The sequence below is a fragment of the Manis pentadactyla genome, chromosome 9 (genome assembly GCF_030020395.1).
Source record: "Manis pentadactyla isolate mManPen7 chromosome 9, mManPen7.hap1, whole genome shotgun sequence".
In the NCBI taxonomy this organism is placed as follows: Eukaryota; Metazoa; Chordata; class Mammalia; order Pholidota; family Manidae; genus Manis; species Manis pentadactyla.
Window position 1 is genome coordinate 15,509,694 of NC_080027.1, and position 18,422 is coordinate 15,528,115.

An 18,422-nucleotide genomic window follows, 5' to 3' on the forward strand; every position below is an offset into this window, starting at 1 on the left:
GACTAACAACCACCTGCCCCACCCTCCCTGCCAGGATGGCCTTGAAGGGCCCAGGGAGGTGCCTCCCACACCTCTCACTGCAACCCCGTGGGTAGGTATGGCTGTTCCCGTGCCACAGCTGGGGGAACTGAGGCTCCAAGAGGTTAAATAACCTGGTGAGTGCGGAGCCAAGTCAGGCTTTGAAGCTAGGTTTGTCTGCTGAGTTCTCACCACCGCCGCATCAGCGTGCTTGCTGGCCGAAGCCCCTCCCCACCGAAGAGCAATCTGGGGACTGGGCGCGGCGAGTTCAGGGAAGAGGATGAAAGGGGCAGCCCCAGGTACTGGGGGCCCTGCCTATGGCCATCCTGGGCTAGACCCAGAAATAGCTCCAACAGTTATTCTACTACCTGCTTTAAAACTGTAAAGAATTAAAGAATTTTGTTTGAAAAAAATGTTTAATTCTTATATGGCATTTACTACATGCCTGGTATCATAGCAAGGAGTTTACATGTATTAACTCCTTTAATTTAATCTTTTTAACAAGATTTAACAACCCTATGAGGTGCTATTATCCCTACTTTACCCATGAGGAAACTGAGGCCCAAGAAGTAACTTGCTCAGGGTCACTTACTGGAGCCAGGCCTGCGTGAGGCTCTCTGCGCTCCCAGCCGCTAGGAGGATGCTCATCAGGGCTCCGTTCACCACCAAGGCCCTGGCTTCTCATTCTCACGCTAATTATTTTCCACTAGTCTACAACCAGCAGAATCTGCCATCTGCCACTGGCCCTGTCACTGACACCAGCCAGCTCCCTGGGAGTCAGTTGGGGCCTTTGGTTTCCTGCTAGTTGTTCTGGGAGGGCAGCTGGCTGCTGGGGAATGAGGAGGGCGGGCCTGGGAGGGCGGCAGAGCCCTTTTCTGGCAGCCAGGCTGGGTCCTCCTCCCTCCCCTGGCCCTCCCTCGGGGTGGAGGTGGGGCACTTACACCAGGACCCACTTAGTCCTGGGCCCAAATGGACCTGTTCCCAACAGTGGAAGGGGCTCCCAGTGTCTGGCCAGGCCAGGTTTTGTTTCGGAATTCTTTAGAGACTGTTTATTTTCCTGGAAGTTGAAATGGGCCCGTTCCCCACTTAGTACCCAGGGCAGAGGTGCCCTGGAGTGGCTCAGAAAGCCGGGCTTTGCTGGGTCTCTGAGTCCCCTGCCATTGCCTCCTGCCTGTCTGTGGGGAGGACTCAGATGCCTTTCCCAGCTTTCTTTCTATACAGGCCAAGTCCTTCCCACAGCCCTGTGGCCTGCACCCGCCTCATGATAGCCCCTGAAGCCCTCTCTTCCTCAAATGCAGACCTGGAGGTGGCAACCATCCCATGCACACAGAGCTACCTTCCCTCTGGCCAGGAGGAGGGCAGCCCTGGGTTTAAATATGAGTCCCATCATTTCTGGTTGTCCATGACCTTCACTTCTCTGTGACTCCATTACCACATCTGTAAAATGGGATAACGAAGGTACCTGCTTCATAGGGAGTCACGAGGAGGGAATAAAATAATGCACAGAGGGCGCTCGGCCCATAGAAAGTATCCGTTGCCCCTATCACTGTGCATTAATCATCTCTCCTGCAAGTGCTCAGACCGGCAGGGGGCTGCTAATCTCTCTGAGATCTAAGACAACCCTCCCAAACAGAAAGGCCTGGCTCCCAGGCTGACCCCCGCCTGCCTCCTTGCCAGCCTACCTGACAGGACCGGAATGGCGGCATCTCCCAGGAGCCCCTCCTGCCAGGGCTGAGGCTTCACTGGCCCTGACTCCCTTAATCCACAACAAGCCAGTGATGGGGGAGCGCCATCCCACTGGTCAGCTGGGACCAAGGCCCCACCTGGGCTCCCGCTGGAATCCAGGGTCTGTGTCTCTGAGGTTCAGGGTGCCCCATTGCAGATAGCTTCCCACTCAAACTCAGGATGCTCTGAGGGGCAGGGGCCCACCACTCATGACCATCTGCCCAGTCAGCATCCTACGGCCCCCTCCCTTACCACACACATCTCCGCCTCCCCAGGGCCTCTGGGAGCCCCACTCGCTGGGAGCCTCTGGTCTGGCTTCTCAGAGATTCTGAGAGGAGACTCTCCGCTCTGGGTGCTGGCAACACCTCCTAGAGGAATTAGCACCTTCCGCTTCATTAGGGGCCCCCTAATGAGGCCGCTAATGAGGATGCTAAGTGGGCACACCTAGCCTGACACTTCATCTGGGAAAGCCCCTCCGGCACGCCCAGCATACCCTGTGCCACCACCATCCTGTCATGCCTCCTCAGGCTGCGGGCCGGCCTTGGACTCTGGCCGGCATTAGTGGAAATGCCTCCCAGACTGGGCCACGGATACGCAGAGGGGCCACCTCCCTGGGCAGCACGGCCATCTAGGGCACAGGCCTGCCACTCAGGTTATTGGGTTGCACTTCAGCCATTCCCTGGGCATCTCAGAAGCAGGGAGGGATCAAGTGACTGCGTAACAGGAGCTCTTTCCCAGGGGAGGGAGTCTGCAGAGAGTTCCCTTATGGGACAGGAAGGGCCAACATCCCTGCCCCCATGGAGCATGGGTGGGGGTGGCAGCCTCACTGCCTCCTGGCCCCAGCCCCACCTCTGTGGCCCTCCACTCCAGAGCCCAAAGGGGGGATGTCAATGCTCTTCAAAAGTGAAACCCTCAGGGACCCCAGATGAGGGTAGGTGGTCACTGCAGGCAGGCTTCCTGGGGTTTGCAGGCTATGTAAATCAGAGTGGCTCTTAGCTAGTTTACATATTGGGTTCCTTGTAACATCATATTTGAACTAAATAGTCTCAATGCTTAAAAGTTTTTCAGAGGCACTGGACAGGACGACCTCTCAGGTCCACTCTGGCCTCGGCTTTTAGAGTTTTACTTGCTGTTTTCATGCAGGATGGCCTAGGAGAGAGCCTTGGGGCTCACACGTCTGCCTAGCCTGAGCCATTATGGCAAAGGGGCCACAGAAAACACTGATTCAAGAGCTCGGAGACCGGGCCAATGCTTCTGTCCCTCAGGCCCTCTGTTCCCTCTCACCTCCCCAGGCATGACAAAGCAGGACCCAGGCACAAGGAACACAGGTGTCCACGAAGGGGTGGGGCTCAGAAGGCCCTCTGCCACCAGGTGGAGGACAAAGCTAGACCGGCTTTGTCCTGGGGCCTCTATTCCTTCATGTCCACTGAGCCACCACCTTCAGAGTACAGTGCAGGGGCCACTTCCCAGGATGAATCCACTAGTACAGAATCTTCCTCATCTGTAAATGGGGATGGGGATGTCAGCGCCTCCTTCACAGGGCTGCTGTGAGGACAAAGTGAGTTCAAAGCTGAAAAGTGCTAAGAGCAGAGTCTGGCATGGGGTAGGTGCTCAGTAGCATTAGCTATACATACTCACAATTTACAGTTTTAATTAAATCAACCTCCTCCTCAAAAGCACACTATGGCTTTTAAATGCCCTTTAAATAAAACAAAAACTCCCAATCATTAACTGAAAGCTCTCCACCAATCATGGCGCCCTTCTGTCCCTGCCCATCAGGCAAGCTCATTTCCCGGTCCCTTCCGTGAGCAGGCTTCTCCTGTCCCTCTGTGACTGAGCAAGCCAGGAGCGAGGGTACTGCGCCCTGTCCGGATGGCCTCCCTCCTCAGGGCCTTGTCCCTGGTGAAGCTCAGGGCTCCACCGTAAGCCCCAGCCCTCGCTGGTCAGCTCATTAACAGTCAGTGCAGTTGGGGCTCCCTTTCCTGAAGGCTCCTGGGACACGTGCCTCACCTTCTCCACTACGTGGAGGCTCCCAAGGAGCAAACCTCAACTTCCCCCCGCTCGTCCCCCAGCCTGAGTGGGAGGGGCCCAGAGGCCCTGGACAACAGAGACTGGAGATGGGGGAGCCCAGGCCTCCACAACGGGGGCAGCACTATCAGGCTCACGATGAAAGTCAGCCTTCTGCCTCTTCTCGCCTGGGTGAGACTGAAGGGCCTACTTTGGATCTCAGTAGGTGAAGGCCCTGAGAGAGCTGGCCAGCCCAGCCAGCTTGACCTGGGGCTTCAGGGTTTGCTGTCATCTTCCTTCCCAGAGGTCTCACCCTCAGCGCCCAGGCCCCCAGCTTTGTCACATTGTCACTTCCGTGGCCTCCACTTCCCGGCTTGCTCCCTAGGTATGGCAGGAGGAGGCAGAGCCCTGGTGACCACAGGCTGGGACTGCTGCCCTCCCAGCCCCGAGCTGCACTCCACCAGCACTTAACAAGGACACAACACAGAGTTAACAGGCATTTGGTAGGGCCTCCTTCCAGTCAACCTGGGGCAGTGCCGTGGCCCCATTAACTACCTGCTACTAGTAGGGAGGAGGAAGGCCTTTCGCTGAACCCTGAAGGCCAGCGAGCTGCCGGTGACTCCAGGGGATGAACCTTTCAATGAAGAGCTAACAGCACCATCAAGAGAGACCAGCAGGCCCGGGCTGAGTGCTAACGGGGTGCCCACTGGGGCTGTGGAGACAGACAAGGTCCTGGCCAGACCTGCTGAGGCCGAGGCTTCTGCCAGGCAGAGAGTGGCACCTCACCTCCTCCAGAGCTTGGGGAGGCAGTGTGATAACACCTGCTTGCTCAGCAGGCTCAGCCCTTCACCAGGAAGGCTCTGGGGCAGGGAGGAGGGAGGGGGGAGGGAGGCAGCAAGAGCTGGGGACCTGAGGACCTGCATCATCGCTCCTGCTGACTTCCCCACCCTCGGTGGCCTCTGGCTGCTATAAATACCTCTGCTGCCTCTGGATGTTGCAGGAGGTGACCTAGAATCGTGAGTTATGGGGCCTCCTGGTGTGCCCTCCCTACCCATGTTGGATGGAGCCTGTCTGACCAGAGCATTCTTGCAGCTGACAGCCCACCCCCCACCGAGCAGGGCCTTGCCAGGAATGGGAAAACGCCCACACTGAGGGAGACAGCTGGGCCCCAAACCCTAGGTCTCCTACGACCAGCATCTCTGCCGTTTTTGGGGCAAGCACTGAGGACACCAGGTCCCTAGAGAGCTAAGGCCTGGCCAGTCTGCAGAGGACATGCAAGCTGCCGGCTCCACCCGAGACCACCCACGCAGCCGCCTGCCTCACGCTCAGGGGCCAAGGCTGCAAAGCGATTTGTTCCCAGTCGCCCTCCCCCACCTTCTCAGTCCCACATTCCCCCAAGATCTGATCTGGTTTCCAAACTTGTCATCACCCTGAGAGCCTCCCTGGGACATACTCCAGTTTGAAAGGGCCGCGTTAGAACATTCGGCAGTTATTTATTCTTCCAGTCAGTAGCATGCTTCTGAATGAGCCCTTTCTTGCATGAGAAACCCCAGACAGGTCCGGGTCCCAAAGCCCAGGCTTCACTGACTCCAAAGCCCAGGACAGGAGGTGGCCCTGGGTCCAGCAGTGGCAAGGACACCAGCCCCCACACAAGGCCGGCACTCGGTCTCTGGCCCACCGCTTAGGGCAGGGCCCGGATCTGAGAGGACGAAAGGCTGGGAAAAGCTCCCACGGTGGGCCCAGGTGCCGTGAGCTCAGGTGAAATTGAATTAAATTCCTGCATTCATCTAAGAAATCATCAGAGTGCCTGCTACGAACCAGGAGCCACAGCATCAAATAAAAGCAATCGTGGTGCCAGACCCTGCGGAGCCTAAAGGCCAGAAAGAAAGAGGCACCAAGCTAACCTGACCTTCACGTTCAACAACGACGAGTTCTAGGACAAGTGTTTGGAAGAGGGGGTCCCGCCAGAGCCTGAGCAGAGATATGAGGGGCAGCAGCCTTCAGATCTGGGAGCTGGAGCTGAGATATGAAGGACCAGCCAGAGCACAGAGGCCACAGGCAGAGGGCAGTGGGGGTAGCATGGAGGGTGCCCCTCCGCAGGAGGCCTGTGTGTGAGGACCCTGTGGATGGAGCAGACACCAGGCCAGCTGAACAGAAGCAGAGGGCAGGGCCGGCAGGTCAGCCTGGGCAGGGCCTTGTGAACCAGTCCCAGTGTCAGAGCTTTACCCTGTGAGCAAGGCGGGCATCAAGATGGAGGGAGGTGGGGGGCCCAGACTGGGAATCAGTAGACAGTGGTGACAGATGGGGTGGGGCAGCAAGGAGACGGTGCGGTGAGGATGCTCCAACCAAATGGCCCATGCAACAGGACAGGCAGAGGGGGCTGGCCCTGGCACCTGCCCTCAGTGACCTAGGACACCAAGGGATCTTGGCTCCAGGGGGGCGATATGCTGCTGGACACTTGCCTTTCTGCAGGCAGAGAAGGATGGACGGCGCCCAGCTCACCGGCTCCAGGAGGATTGCCGTGAACATGGAGCTGAGGCAGCCACCCACCCCAACCGCGACATACCCTCCCTGCATCGGTTCTGCTCAGTCCTGCTGTCAGGTGTGCAGTGCCTCAACCTGCCCCCACCCCCAGGGTGCGGCTCCCAGGGCAGGGGCCCCGCTTTTCTTCTTCCCCATGTGCCCCCAGCACACAGCGAAGTGCCTGGCAGGTGGCAGGAGGCGGGAACCCACCAAGTCCCTGTTGCCTGAGGAGGAACCGCTCGCTGTCTGAGCACAGCCCGAGGGGGCTGGTGCAGAGCCGAGCCCAGCCCCAGGGCCCCCGACTCCCAGCCCCAGGCTCTCTCCACACCATCCACACCATCCAAGCTCGATACTGGCATCCAGGCCCTACCCTAAACCACTCCCCTGCAGCAACCACTTCAACCAGGGTGTCACTGGTGCCAGACAGCCACACTGTGGGCGAGGCATGGAAGAAATGGGGCATCTTGATCTCACTGCTGCGGAGACGGTGGCAGGAAGGGCGTGTGTGGGTGACGCAGTGGGCAGCAGGGCCAAGACTATGGCCAGTCACCCGGGAGGTCCTGCTGCCTGAAGGGCTCCGCAGCGCCCACAAGCCTGACCCCTCTCCAGCTCGGTGCCCCGGCCTCCCTGGGCATCTGTGGGAGGGTGCTGGGCGGGGAGAGAGCCCCTCCATGGGGACAGCACCGGGGTTGGCTGGGGGCGGGGGCCCTGAGGATCCTGAGGCCCGGCTGTCAGAGAGAAGAAGAGGGAGGACCTGGGGAAATGACTTCCCCTCTGACAGCCTCAGTGTCCTCATCCCAAAATGAGGTGGTTGAACAGGTGATCTCCCACTTCCCCAGTTCTGTTTTTTATCCCCTGAATGCTTAATCTCCAAAAGATCTTCAATTTCTGGCTCAGGAATACAATCCCAGGGAAGGCTCAGACTCACAATACCCCCTCGCGGTCACGCTGGGAGGTGGATAGGCCAGGAATTGCCAAACTACAGCTGGGGGTTTTCAGGATGCCAACTTGTGAAGACAGCCAGAACTAAGTTCAGACCCTAGCTCATTACTGACTTGTGCATGACCTAGTGACCCTGCGGAGTCTCTAAGCCTTGGGTCATCTCCATACAACGGAGACGGGAACAGTTGAGGGACAGGGCCGCTGGGGGGACAAGATGATTTGGAAAGAGGACCTGTCCCCCAGGTCCTCATCTGCCTCCCTCCCAGTGACCCTGATTTGCTCTCTGCCAACTTCCTAGAAATGGGAGGAGAATCACCAGGACCAAGCCCTGGCTTCTTAGATGACACTGCATGAAACCTTGGCCATGCGGCCGCTCCCTGTACCACAACCCTGGGCCTCCACATCCCCAGCCCCCACCGGACCTCTCTGGGCTCTCCCAGCTTTTCTCTGCGCTCACACCTGCACAGGCTGAGGGAAACAGAGGGAGAGAGCAGGTGGCCCTGAGAACATGCCCCAGAATCCCCGACCGGAGGTGGAGGGAAAAGGCGTGTGGCAGGGCTTCCTGGATTCTAGGCTGTGGCCTGTTCTGTGCCTGGCCCTTCCACCACCCTCAGTGTGAGGCCTCCTCTCATCTCCGGCTGGGCCTTGGAAGGACACGTGAGATCCCATCCGGGAAGTGCTCAGAGGTCCTCAGAGAGAAAAGGCCAGAGGGATCCAAGATGGGATTAATTATGTATCAACATGCTCATTTCTTAGAGCTCTGGTTTAGTGCAGAGTGGGAATTGCATGGGGCTCGGTGTCAGAGAACCCAGGCTTGGTACTAGGCTCAGACACCGGTAGGCATGGGCAAGTCACAACCTCTTAGGGCCCCAATTCCTGTGAAAAGGGGATGATAGCATCTGAGTGGTTGTTGGTTAAGGAGTGACACAAACCGGAGTTTCCTTACCTGCAGATGGGGAGTGTGAGGAACCCGGCATTCCCGTGAGGAGTGGCGGTTGGGTGCGGCCCAGGGGCTGTGAGAGCACAATATGCAGTAGGCTCCTTATTGCTGCTGGGGGAGTGGACAGTCTCGGGATGAAGGGCTGAGGTTGGGGCTATCTGCAGTGCCGTCCAGGCCTGCGGCGTCTGGGTCCACCCAGGCCAGCACCTTCCCTGACCAGCAGCAGAGAGAGGGCAATGCAGGGCGCAGCGGCTATGGTGACTTCCACAAGCTACAGACTTCGGGCGCCAGCACTCCCCTTCTTCCCCATCTGTCCTGCTCCCCAGCAAGGAGGTGGTGGAGGGACCTGGGCTCCCCACAGCCAGGAGCCAGAGTCACGTGGCCAGCATGGCAGTGACCAGGTAGCCTCCTGCAGCTGCACCCACCTGGCAAGGCTGTCCCCAAGCCTGAGTGCAGCTGCTCTCCCAGCCACCTCCCACTTACAGAGCTCTTTGCCCACGGAGGGTGTAGCATGGCCTCTTGGTGACAGCCTGGCCATCCTCACGGCTTATCTGACAGGTCCCAAGTGGTGAAGAGACCATGGGCCAGAGCTGTGGGTTTGCTAAAGGCCACAGCACAAGGCAGGGTGGACCCCATGGCAATGCCAAGATTCCTTCCTTCACAGGACCAGAGCCACTCGGAGAAGCTGCCCACAGGTGGGACTGCAGGGGGGAGGCCCCAGCCTCCCTGCCCAGCTAAAGCAGGCCCTTCCCTGGGGTCCCTCTTCCCTGGGACCAGGCCCATGGCCTCAAGGAGTCACCAGCACATTCCCTAGTTAGTGACTGCCCACGCAGCAGTGAGCTCCGGCAGACTGGGGAGAGGATGCTACGCTGGAAGGCCCCTCTCAGGAGGGCAGGCAGAGGGGCGTGCTGGGACTGGAGAAGAAATTCTCCAGTTCCTGGGGCTGATTCCTCAGAAAGGGGTGAAGAGCAGGGCAGGGATTGGTTGAATCAAGGCCAGCTCTCTCGCTGGGAGGGCAGGTTGGGGATGCAGACAGGTGCGGCAGCTCCAGGGAGAGGCAGATGTGCCTGTGTGGGAAGTTTTTGCCTTGGGCCATGTGCTCCTCTGCTCCTGGCCACACAAATGCCCATTGAAGCCACTGTTACCCCACACCCAGGGCAGTGCCCAATACAAGGGCTTTGGGGACCTCTTCTGCTCCTTGCCGACTGTCCAGCTGCCTGGCATGCCAGGCATGCCAGGCTCAGCACTGTAGTCATGTGCTGTGCGTGGGCGAGGCCAGAGGCAGCACTGGGGACTGCAGGGTGGTGGCACTTCTGGGCAGCGCAGCCCTCAGTTCTGCAGAAAAGCTGGAAGCCCAGAAGCAGCTGACCACGTACCTCCACCCTCACCCTGCCCCGCCCATCTTCCTGGAGGGCAAATCCTTGGGCAAACAGTGAGCCAGGTGCGAGCGGCACACGAAATAGCAGGGCTGGGAAAAGCAAACACTGTGGGCCCCCACTCTTCTGGGCCTGCTGCCCTACAGGGTGGCACTCAGCTGCTGCTGGGGCCCCCCGGATGGGTGACTTGCCTTCCTCTTCTGCCCTCTGAGAGGGGCCTGAGTGAGGGCGGAGTGGGCAGGGCATGAGCGAGTCCTCAGGGAGCTGGGCTTCTGATGCTTAGGTACCACCCCCCACCTCCAGGGAACACTGAGTCTTCTCCAGGAGACGGGGGACATAACCGAGCAGGAGGCGAGCTGGGCCTGGAGCCTCTGCTTGGCCCCATCCAAGCTGTGTGACTTTGAACAAGTGAAGGTTTAATAGGATGAGGCCTGTGTGAGAACACAGTGCAGAATTTCCACAGACAAGAGTCTCAGTTCATGGAGGTGCTCTGCCCAGTGCCACATGGATGTGACGTGGCGCCGGGGCAGGTCAGAGAACAGGGGGCATCACTGTGGAGGTCTAGGCACCACACCCTCTGAGGGCATGCTTGTGCGGCTACTCTCTGAGCCCCTGGCCTCAGCCCCGAGGGATCTTCAGCCCTGTGGCTGCAGCAGTAGGGGCTGCTCCCGCAGCAGGGCCTCTCCTGCTGGTCCCCAACTCAGGGGAGCCTGAAGTCAAGCCCCAGAATTCCTTCCAGCTGAGAAAAGTCTGCCCCACTGCTGGCCCCCCCACAGGGCATCTGCTTCCGGCCGACCCCACTCCCCAAGCTGCCAGAGGAGCGCTGTTTCTTCCTCCCAGACCCTAGCTTGGGGTTGGACAGCATATGCTGACGGGGCAGCTTGGTTTGTATCTGCTCTACTACTTGCCACAGCTGAGCGCTCTGCAGGGTCAGAGCTCTTCACGCCTCCATGCCTTTGCACGGGCTGCTCTCTTTGCACAGAATGTCTTTGCTGATCTTGCTCTCCTGGAAATTCCTTAGCCTTCCAGGACTTAGCTTAAGCACCACCTCTTCTGTGAAGCCTTCAGAAACCTGCCAACCAGGAGCCAACCCGCTCAGTGGCCCTCCATTCCTGCCACTGGCACCCCGGCTCTTCATTAGGTTAGAAGCTCATGGAGGGCAGGGCTGCACTCTGCCTGCGTCCTTGGCGCCCAGCAGAGGACCTGGTGCCTAGCAGCTGCTCAAAAAATGTCAAACCAGGCCCTGGGCCCCTCCCTTGTTCCTCTGAGATCACGCTGCTGGCCCGTTTGGCCAAAGAGACCCGGAGAGCATGCAGGGAACAGGGAAAGACGGAGCTTCTCTGACTGACAAGCAGACGGGGGCTCAAGGTTTCCTCTCTTTTGGAAACTTCCACAATCTGAGCCCCAACTTTCACCCACAGTCACAGGCAGCTTTGGGGGCTTGCAGGCTGTCTCCCCAACTCCAAAAGCAAAAACCAAAGTTAACGGGGGGCGGGGTTAGCAGAGGGAAGGGAAGTGCAGCCAGAACCGCAGGGAGAGGGAGTTGTGGCTGCCATCTGCTGTGGACAAGATGCCTGGAGAACACGCACTCCTCAGTGCTGAGGGCCCAGCCAACTTGTGGAGAGTGGGCTGCCCCTCTGCAGATGGGAGCTGGTAGCTTAGCCAAGCCCAAGGGGTGCTGGGGCCCCCTTCTGCCCACCCAGACCCTCTGACTGCCCCCATCTGAACTGCTTCTTGAGCAGACCAGCAGCCAGGATGGCAGCCCAGGACACAAGCTGCATCGCCTCTTCTAGGGAGCCCCCCAGAGACCCCTGCCACTGCAGGCTCTGAAGGCCAACTCCATGATGATGATAACTCACACAATGACAATAAGGTGAACAATACCAGCTATTGTTTAGTGAGAGCCCAACTACCCGCCACAAGGCCCTGTACCGGGAACCTCCGACTGTAATCTCATTTCCCCCATCACTTCCCCTGGGGAGGAAGAAATGGAGAGTCCAAGAGGGGCCCTGGGCCCTGCTCTCCAGTGTAGAAGCACCTAGCCACCTAGGCCCATCAGAAGGTCCTGGGGCCTCCCTTGTTCTCTAAGCAACAGAACCTCTAAGTGGGAAGGAACCTTCTGGGCAAGTGAGTCACACAAACTCATTTTAGGCAGGAAGACGAGAGCCAAGGATGGAGGCACCTGCCCCAGGCAACATCGAGGTCAGTAGCAGGCAGGGAGCAAAGCCTGGAATCCTGCCCCACAGCCCAGCTCCCGGGCTTTGCAGGATCCTATACAGGGCGGTCCTCTGTCCTTTGAAGAGCCACCCTTGGAGGGCGGAGGTGTGCTGGCCCTGCCTTGAGGGCCCATTCCAGTTTGGGCCGGGCCTCCCGCATGCTGCCTGTTCAAGCCGCCTGCTTAGGCAACAGCCAGTCAGCCTCCATGCTCTTGATCGCAGCAGTGGGCCAGATAAAGACAGCCCTGCCCTGCTGGCTGTGCCCCCAGCCCTGTCACTCAGGAGCTGGGCGCATGGGCCACATTCCTGCCCTGGGCCACCCTTCCCTGCACCTGCTCACAGAAAGATTAGCGTGCCCAACGGGGCCATTCGTGCTTGCAGGGGGATACCATCATCAGAGATACCAGAGCTGCCCAATGGCACCCAGCCAACAGAAACTGTTGCATTTCTCCCCAGCCAGGCAGTGGGTAGGGGCCTGAGAAGTGGTTGCCAAGACAGAGCTGTTCCAGGGTCTTGAATGTCACCCTGTGAACCTCAGCCCTGGTAGCTGGGCCCTGGTAGCTGGTGGGCTGCTGGCCCCGCTACTGCAGGCTAGAGTGGTCAGGGGAAGACTCTCCTTCCCATGGGCAAGAGGAAGGCAGGGACTCTGGGGCACTCACCCAGAACTGTACACCCCATCCCACCCCCAGCTCAGCCCTGTCGCTCTGCTGCCACCGCCCCCCGCAGGCCTGCTCACCAGCCTCCCACTCCACATTTCTGCCTGTGCGCCCTCCCCCAGCCCCCCACACGCTGTAACTGCGACACCTCCACCCCGCTGCCTGCTCCCAGACGAGGACACACAGGCAGCTGGGGGTGGGGGAGGGCGCCAAGATGTGCTCCAGGGCCCTGTGGGGACGTCCAGGGGTTGCGCCTACAGTTTTCTCCTTTTCCCCAGGGGTCCTTGGCCCCCGTGGGTCACTAAGCTGGCCCCACTTCCTGCCTCCCGCAGTCCCCCACCACATTGCCCTGTCCATGAAGTGCCTGGGAATCCCGGGAATCAATGGCTTCTCTATTCTCTGGAGGGAAGGCATTTCACCCTTGGGGAAAATCCTTTAGGAGGCAGGGAGCAGCCCCTGTTGTGCTCAGACCCCTCAGTGGCTCACTGCTCCTCCTGAGCCAGGAAGCCGAGTGGGGGTGGGGTGGCACGGTGGGGAGGGGCACCGTGCTTGAGGGACAGCTTGGGGTCTCAGGGTGTGGAGGACGTCAGCTGGGGGCCTGGGAGCTCCGTGGGGGACCTGCCCACTCCCACCCCAGGCCCTGCTCCCCCATTCCCTGTACTCCCCTCGTGTGCTGCTACCAGACACTTTCACAAACAACTCCTGCCTAGGCTGAGGCACAGCCAGCCAGGCTGGGGGTGAGTCAGCCAGGGAAATCCCAGCACCAGCGCCCGCTGCTGGGTGACAGTTCCGCTGACACCTACGGAGTTGGGGCACCCAGCCCCTCCCTGCAGAGGGCGAGAGGAACACCCGGGCTCCCCCACCCCCATTTCCTGCTCCGAGGGAGCCTGGCAGTGGGGCAGGGAGGAGTCACGGTGTGAAGAAGGCTCCCTTTCCTCAGCCTCTGGGCGCAGAGGGGAAGGGGTGGGAGAATGGCCAGCTCCTCCCCGGTGCCCATCATCCCAGCTGCTGGGTGTCCTGGGTCCCAGGGTCTCACAGGGTGAGAGCCATGGACACCCTACATCGTTCCTGTGGGGCCCTGGCTTCTGACTCCTGCTTGGGCACCCCCACTACTTGTGCCCTGCAAGGGCAGGGTCGAGGCCCTGCTGGAGAGGAGAGGAGAGCAAGGCCAGGGGAGGAAGGCCTGAGAGGGGGGACAGCAGAGGTGGCACAAAGGCTGCTCCCAGCAGGACGTCCTGTCCCTGGAGAAACCTGCCGGACCGGTTGGCACCAGAGGCCACCTCTCTGCTGCAGGCCAGCACCCTGAGGGTGCAGGGGAGAGGACCCATGAGATCCTGCCTCAGCAGCTGTGGGCTGGGTCTGTTGCAAGGGACATCCTGGCCAGTGCCTCTCTGTTGAACTCGCCCGCCCCACGACTCCATTCCCTTCCAGCCTGACTCCTGCCCAGGTGGGGCCACCTTCTGAGCACAAGTGAGGAGAGTGAGGGGAGGGTGAGCACCCCCACCCACTGTCTCCAGTGGGCTCCAAGACCAGGGCAGGAGAGCAGACCCAGGGCCTGGTTCAGGTGTATTCAATGGCACCTTAGGAAGGAGCTTTGGGGACAAGAACATGAATGTGAAAAGCCCCATCCTCGAGGGGCTTAAGACTCAGAATGATAAGGAAATCAGCAGGCGGCCAGCGAGTAGGGAGCTATGATGCTGGGTACAGTGGGCACAGCTGCTCAGCCTGAGGCACACAGGGAAGGCTTCCTGGAGGGTGCTGATGGCTATGCAGCAGTTCACCACCAGGAAGAAAGGCAGGGAAGGTAAGGCTGGCTTGTTCTTCTCCATCCTCCTCCAGCCCTAGACACAAAAGCCTCCCAGAATTCCCACAGCAAATGCACCTTGTGCACAGGCCAGATCCCAGCCAGCACACAGGGCTGCCTCTGACCCCTATGCCCTTGCAGGACTCTGTGCTGAGCACCACCATTAACTCCCAACTCCTGCCTCTGGGTTGCTGGCAAAACTATTTCCGGTGAGCTCCCTGGGCCAGGAAAAACATACTGTTGAGTGCACACAGGGCCCATGCGGCTGCTTCCCCAGCACCATAGGCAGACACACACTTGGCATTACCTGGGCAGGAGCCCCTCCACAGCTGGGGGAGATGGAAGCTCAAGTTCAGGTTGCCCCAACCCCCAGCTTTGATCTTCCAGCCCTGTCTGAGCTTCACCGCTCCATGGTTCTTCTGAAGCTGGGCCTCTTGCACTTGCCAGGCAGGGAAGTTGGTGAAACTCAGAAACCCATCCATTTCTTTGAAAAAAAGACTGAAAAGATGTGACCACACAAATCTCATGGGTTTACTTAAATGACTTTAAAACAAAGGGCTTGAATGGATTTCTCCCGTCCTCCCTTCCCACTGAACCACTCACTGGAAAACAGCTGCTGAAAGGATCGGTGGAGACCCAGGGCTGCTGGGCCTGATGGAAACTGGGCCTCAGCCACAAGCAGGGCTGGGGCACTGGCACAGGGCAGCTCTGGCCAGGAGAAGATGAAAAGCAGATACCTGACCACAGGCAGTGCAAAGGCTACAAAGGCTCGCAGGAGGCCAGTACCAGACCAAGGACTGCTCCACGCCTCCAAGCATTCTGCTGTTGGTGGCTTACTCTTCTTCTCCAGCACCACACGTCTCCCTCCCTCCTGCCACCCTTGCCTAGGAGGGCCTGAGCAGCTGCTTCTGTACACTCTCTCACTGGGCAGCTGGAATGGACAGGTGGAGTCCTCTTGGACAGCACAAGTCTAGAAAACCAGCAGTGTGACAGGAGTGGGAAGGTAACTGACTCCCCAGAGATTAGAGCTGAAAGGGCCTGGGGGGAATCAGAATTGAAGCCTCCCTGGCTCCCTGAATCTTAGAGATGAAGACCCTGAGCCCAGAGAGGCCTGCTGATGTACCCAAGGTCACACAGCTACGGGTTTTTATGCAGTCCTTGGCTGCATTCCAAACCTCATTCATTCAACCATGACTCCCCAAGCACATATTATACACCTAGACCCTGCAACTCAGGTTTAGGCGCCTAGGTGGCGCCCGGATGACAGCTGCACTCTGCCCCTCCCCTCCCCATTCTTGGTTTAGTCAATTGGAGGAGGTACACTTGCTGTTTTCCAGGGAAGACTATAAACAGAGAGGCAGGGGAAGGCGAGGGGAACAGGGAAGGACTGCGGAGCACCCGGAGCAGCCTGGAGATGGGGGGCCATGGTGAAGGCCACCCCAGGGCAGGGGTCGAGCTAGAGGAGCACTGTCCCAGGAGTCTGGGGCTGCCCCTGGCACCTGTGACCCGAGAATCCCCAACCAGATGTGCTCATCTATGCCCACTTTTTTCTTCTTATTATAAAATATAGGTTCTCCATAGAAAATAGAAAAAATAATAATAAAGATGACTTGTTAAATGTAGGTGGAAAAAAAACCAGAAACAAAGAAAGGGAAAGAGAAAGAAAATAGAAGTCCCTGCTGATCCCGTTAGGAAAACTCTTAACATCTGTCTAGTCCTTTGCTTCCTCTGTCCAGATATGGGATCGTTCTGCACCTCCCACTTCTCTTCACTGACCTAGAGAAGGTGAACATTTCTCTTAATGAAACATTTCTCCAGCCCCATCTTCCCTCGTTACTGCAAAGTAGTCTGAGCGTGTGGCGTATGTGAGTTCATTGGGCCTGGTGGCCATTAGGCTGTTTCCCTCTCCTCACTGTGAGAAAATCCCCACAGCTGGGCCCAAGGCAGCAGCTCCAGGACCCCAGGAAGGACCCTGCTGGAGCCTGGGGCTCCCGACACCTGTCTAGTGCTGGCTCCCCACCCGCACCCCCCACCCCGCAGAGGCAAAGCCCTGTGCACAAGGTGGGGAGGGGAGGAGGGAGTGGGGGTGCTGCCTGTCACCACAGCTCTCAGTGAGTGACTTCTAGCAACTCTCAAACAGGCAGTGTGGAGATGAATAAATGCAGATTCTCAGGCCCCACCCAGAAATCCTCAATCTGCTGGCTCAGGAACCTGTATTTTGAGCAAGGCCCACCTTGGCCAACCACGGAGGGTCTGATGCTGGGATACTGCCCTGCACTAGGAGAAGCCCTGCTCTAGCGGGTGGGCCCATTCCCCGGGCTGAGCCGCAGCAGTGTATCCCCACCGCAGCCAGCTGAAGCATGTCAGAGCTGATAATTCCCCCAAGAGATTCTGATGGGGGTGGGGGGGGCACTGAGATGACACCTCTAACCTGCTCCCAGGTGCTTCTCCCGCCACTGGCTCAGGGGCTACACTCGGCATTGACTTAAACCATGTGGGCACAGTGCACAGGCGCTGGCAGGCCCTGTGCCCAGACTGGTCATTGCAGTGAGCACTCCTTAAGCACTTCCTATGGGTCAAACACTATGCCCTGGCCACTCAAGGTGTGGTCTGTGGGCCACATCACTAGGAGCAGATCGGGGCCCCATCTGGCCTCAACAGGGAATCTGCATTGGCAAGCTTCTCTGGTATGTGTGGCCTCGAACAAGCACTATGCTGAGTCCTTGACAAGTGTCATCCCACGTCATCCTCCTAACACTTCTCAGAGGCAGGCCCTGATTTTACTGACTGCAGCTAAGAGGTCAAGTGACTTGGTTAAGGTTTCACAAGTACCACAAGCAGGAGCCGCAACAGGAAGCCAGATTGTCGGTCAGCTTCAGAGCCTGAGCTCCCAAGCCCACATTACAACACCCACTGCGTTTCCTGTTGGGTCCCCACAACCACTCGGCCAGAGGGCTCGAACTCCTCACTGTACAGATGAGGCCTTGGAGGCTGGGGAAGCCAGGCCACCTGCTCTGAGGCTCTCCGGGGGAGAGGTCAGACCTGGAGCCCACCCTGTCTGCTGGGCCATGCCCGCTTTCCTTCCCTCCTGGGCCCACTGGTCTTCAGCACGGAGCCAGAGCACAGGGCCTGGGTGGGGGTCCCGCCTCCAAAGCCAGCAGGCTCTGCAGATGCAGTGGGGGGCAGGAAGTGGGAAGTGGGGCGGAGGAACCGGGAGCTCAGTTTGGTCTGAGGACATTCTTTTACACAGCCAGACTCAGTTCTGTGTACCTTTTGAAAGGAAGCAGAGAATAGCTGGGCTCAGCCCAAAGAAGCTGGCCTCTTTCAACATTTCAGTTGCTGCCATTTCCAATTACAACTTCAGAGGGCTCCTATAATTTATACATCCCAGGATGCACTGCTCCAGCTGCTTTATGATGGGAGTTCATTACACCATTAAGGTTAAACTTTTATAAAGTACTGAGCAGGTGGTGGGCTGGGCGCCCGGCTTAGTTACCACTGCCGGAAGCGTGCTGAATGGGGTTCACCTGGGGAAGGGAGGGGGCCAGGCTCTCTAACAGGCCCAAGAAGTGGAGAAGGCGGCTCCGGAGAACAGGGGCCCTCCATTAGCCCATTGATTAAACTGTACGGTAGAGCAGGCAGGCAGCAAGGAGAACAATCTGCAACAGTTCAACATGACTGGCAGGGGGCCTGTGGGGTGAGGAACAATCCTGTGTGCGCTGCAAAGCCTCCTGCCAAGGCCGGCAAGTTGTGGAGTCTGAGGAGGTGGCCACAAGCCACAAACAGGCCTACACGTGGGGAACAGCCAGGGCCGACCGGGATGGGACAGGTGGATCCTCTCGGCAATAGGGTGGCCAAAGGGGGCCTTCTTTTTGTAGGAACCTGTTCTTCTCATGGCTTACAGGATCCCCAAACCCAATGCAAGTTGGAGAAGCAAGAAGGAACACCCCAAGAGGAGAGGCCAGGCAGATGGGGGTCTGAGTCCCAGGCTTCCATACGGCCTTTAGCAGGTTCCTTCAACTCCCCAGGGGAGCTCAGGTCCTTGAGCTGTCCCTTCAACACCAGCACCTCCCTCGTAGGGGTGGCCAGGCACTGCCCTGAGCACAGGGCCTGGGGCCCAGTAGTATCCACTGAATGAGAACTGTCACTGTTCTTTATACCGTATGAGCTACTACACACAAACTGCTCAGAACCGCCCGGCAGACAGGACAGGTG

The 18,422-nt window shown here is 58.7% G+C and overlaps 1 protein-coding gene across 10 annotated transcripts in view; it reads right to left on the reverse strand.

The window, feature by feature from the left end:
* Window positions 1–18,422, reverse strand: part of DAGLA (diacylglycerol lipase alpha) — a 61,250-nt gene that overhangs the window by 32,774 nt on the left and 10,054 nt on the right. For 3 of the 10 annotated variants that reach the window (XM_036925274.2, XM_036925279.2, XM_036925241.2), the window contains exon 2: window positions 8,162–8,367. The exons of 6 other annotated variants lie outside the window; for them this stretch is intronic. The gene's annotated coding sequence lies outside the window, so the exon portion shown is untranslated. Of the gene's footprint in view, window positions 1–2,236; window positions 2,474–8,161; window positions 8,368–18,422 lie in introns of those variants that run through there. One more of the 10 variants, XM_057507013.1, reaches the window with a different exon arrangement.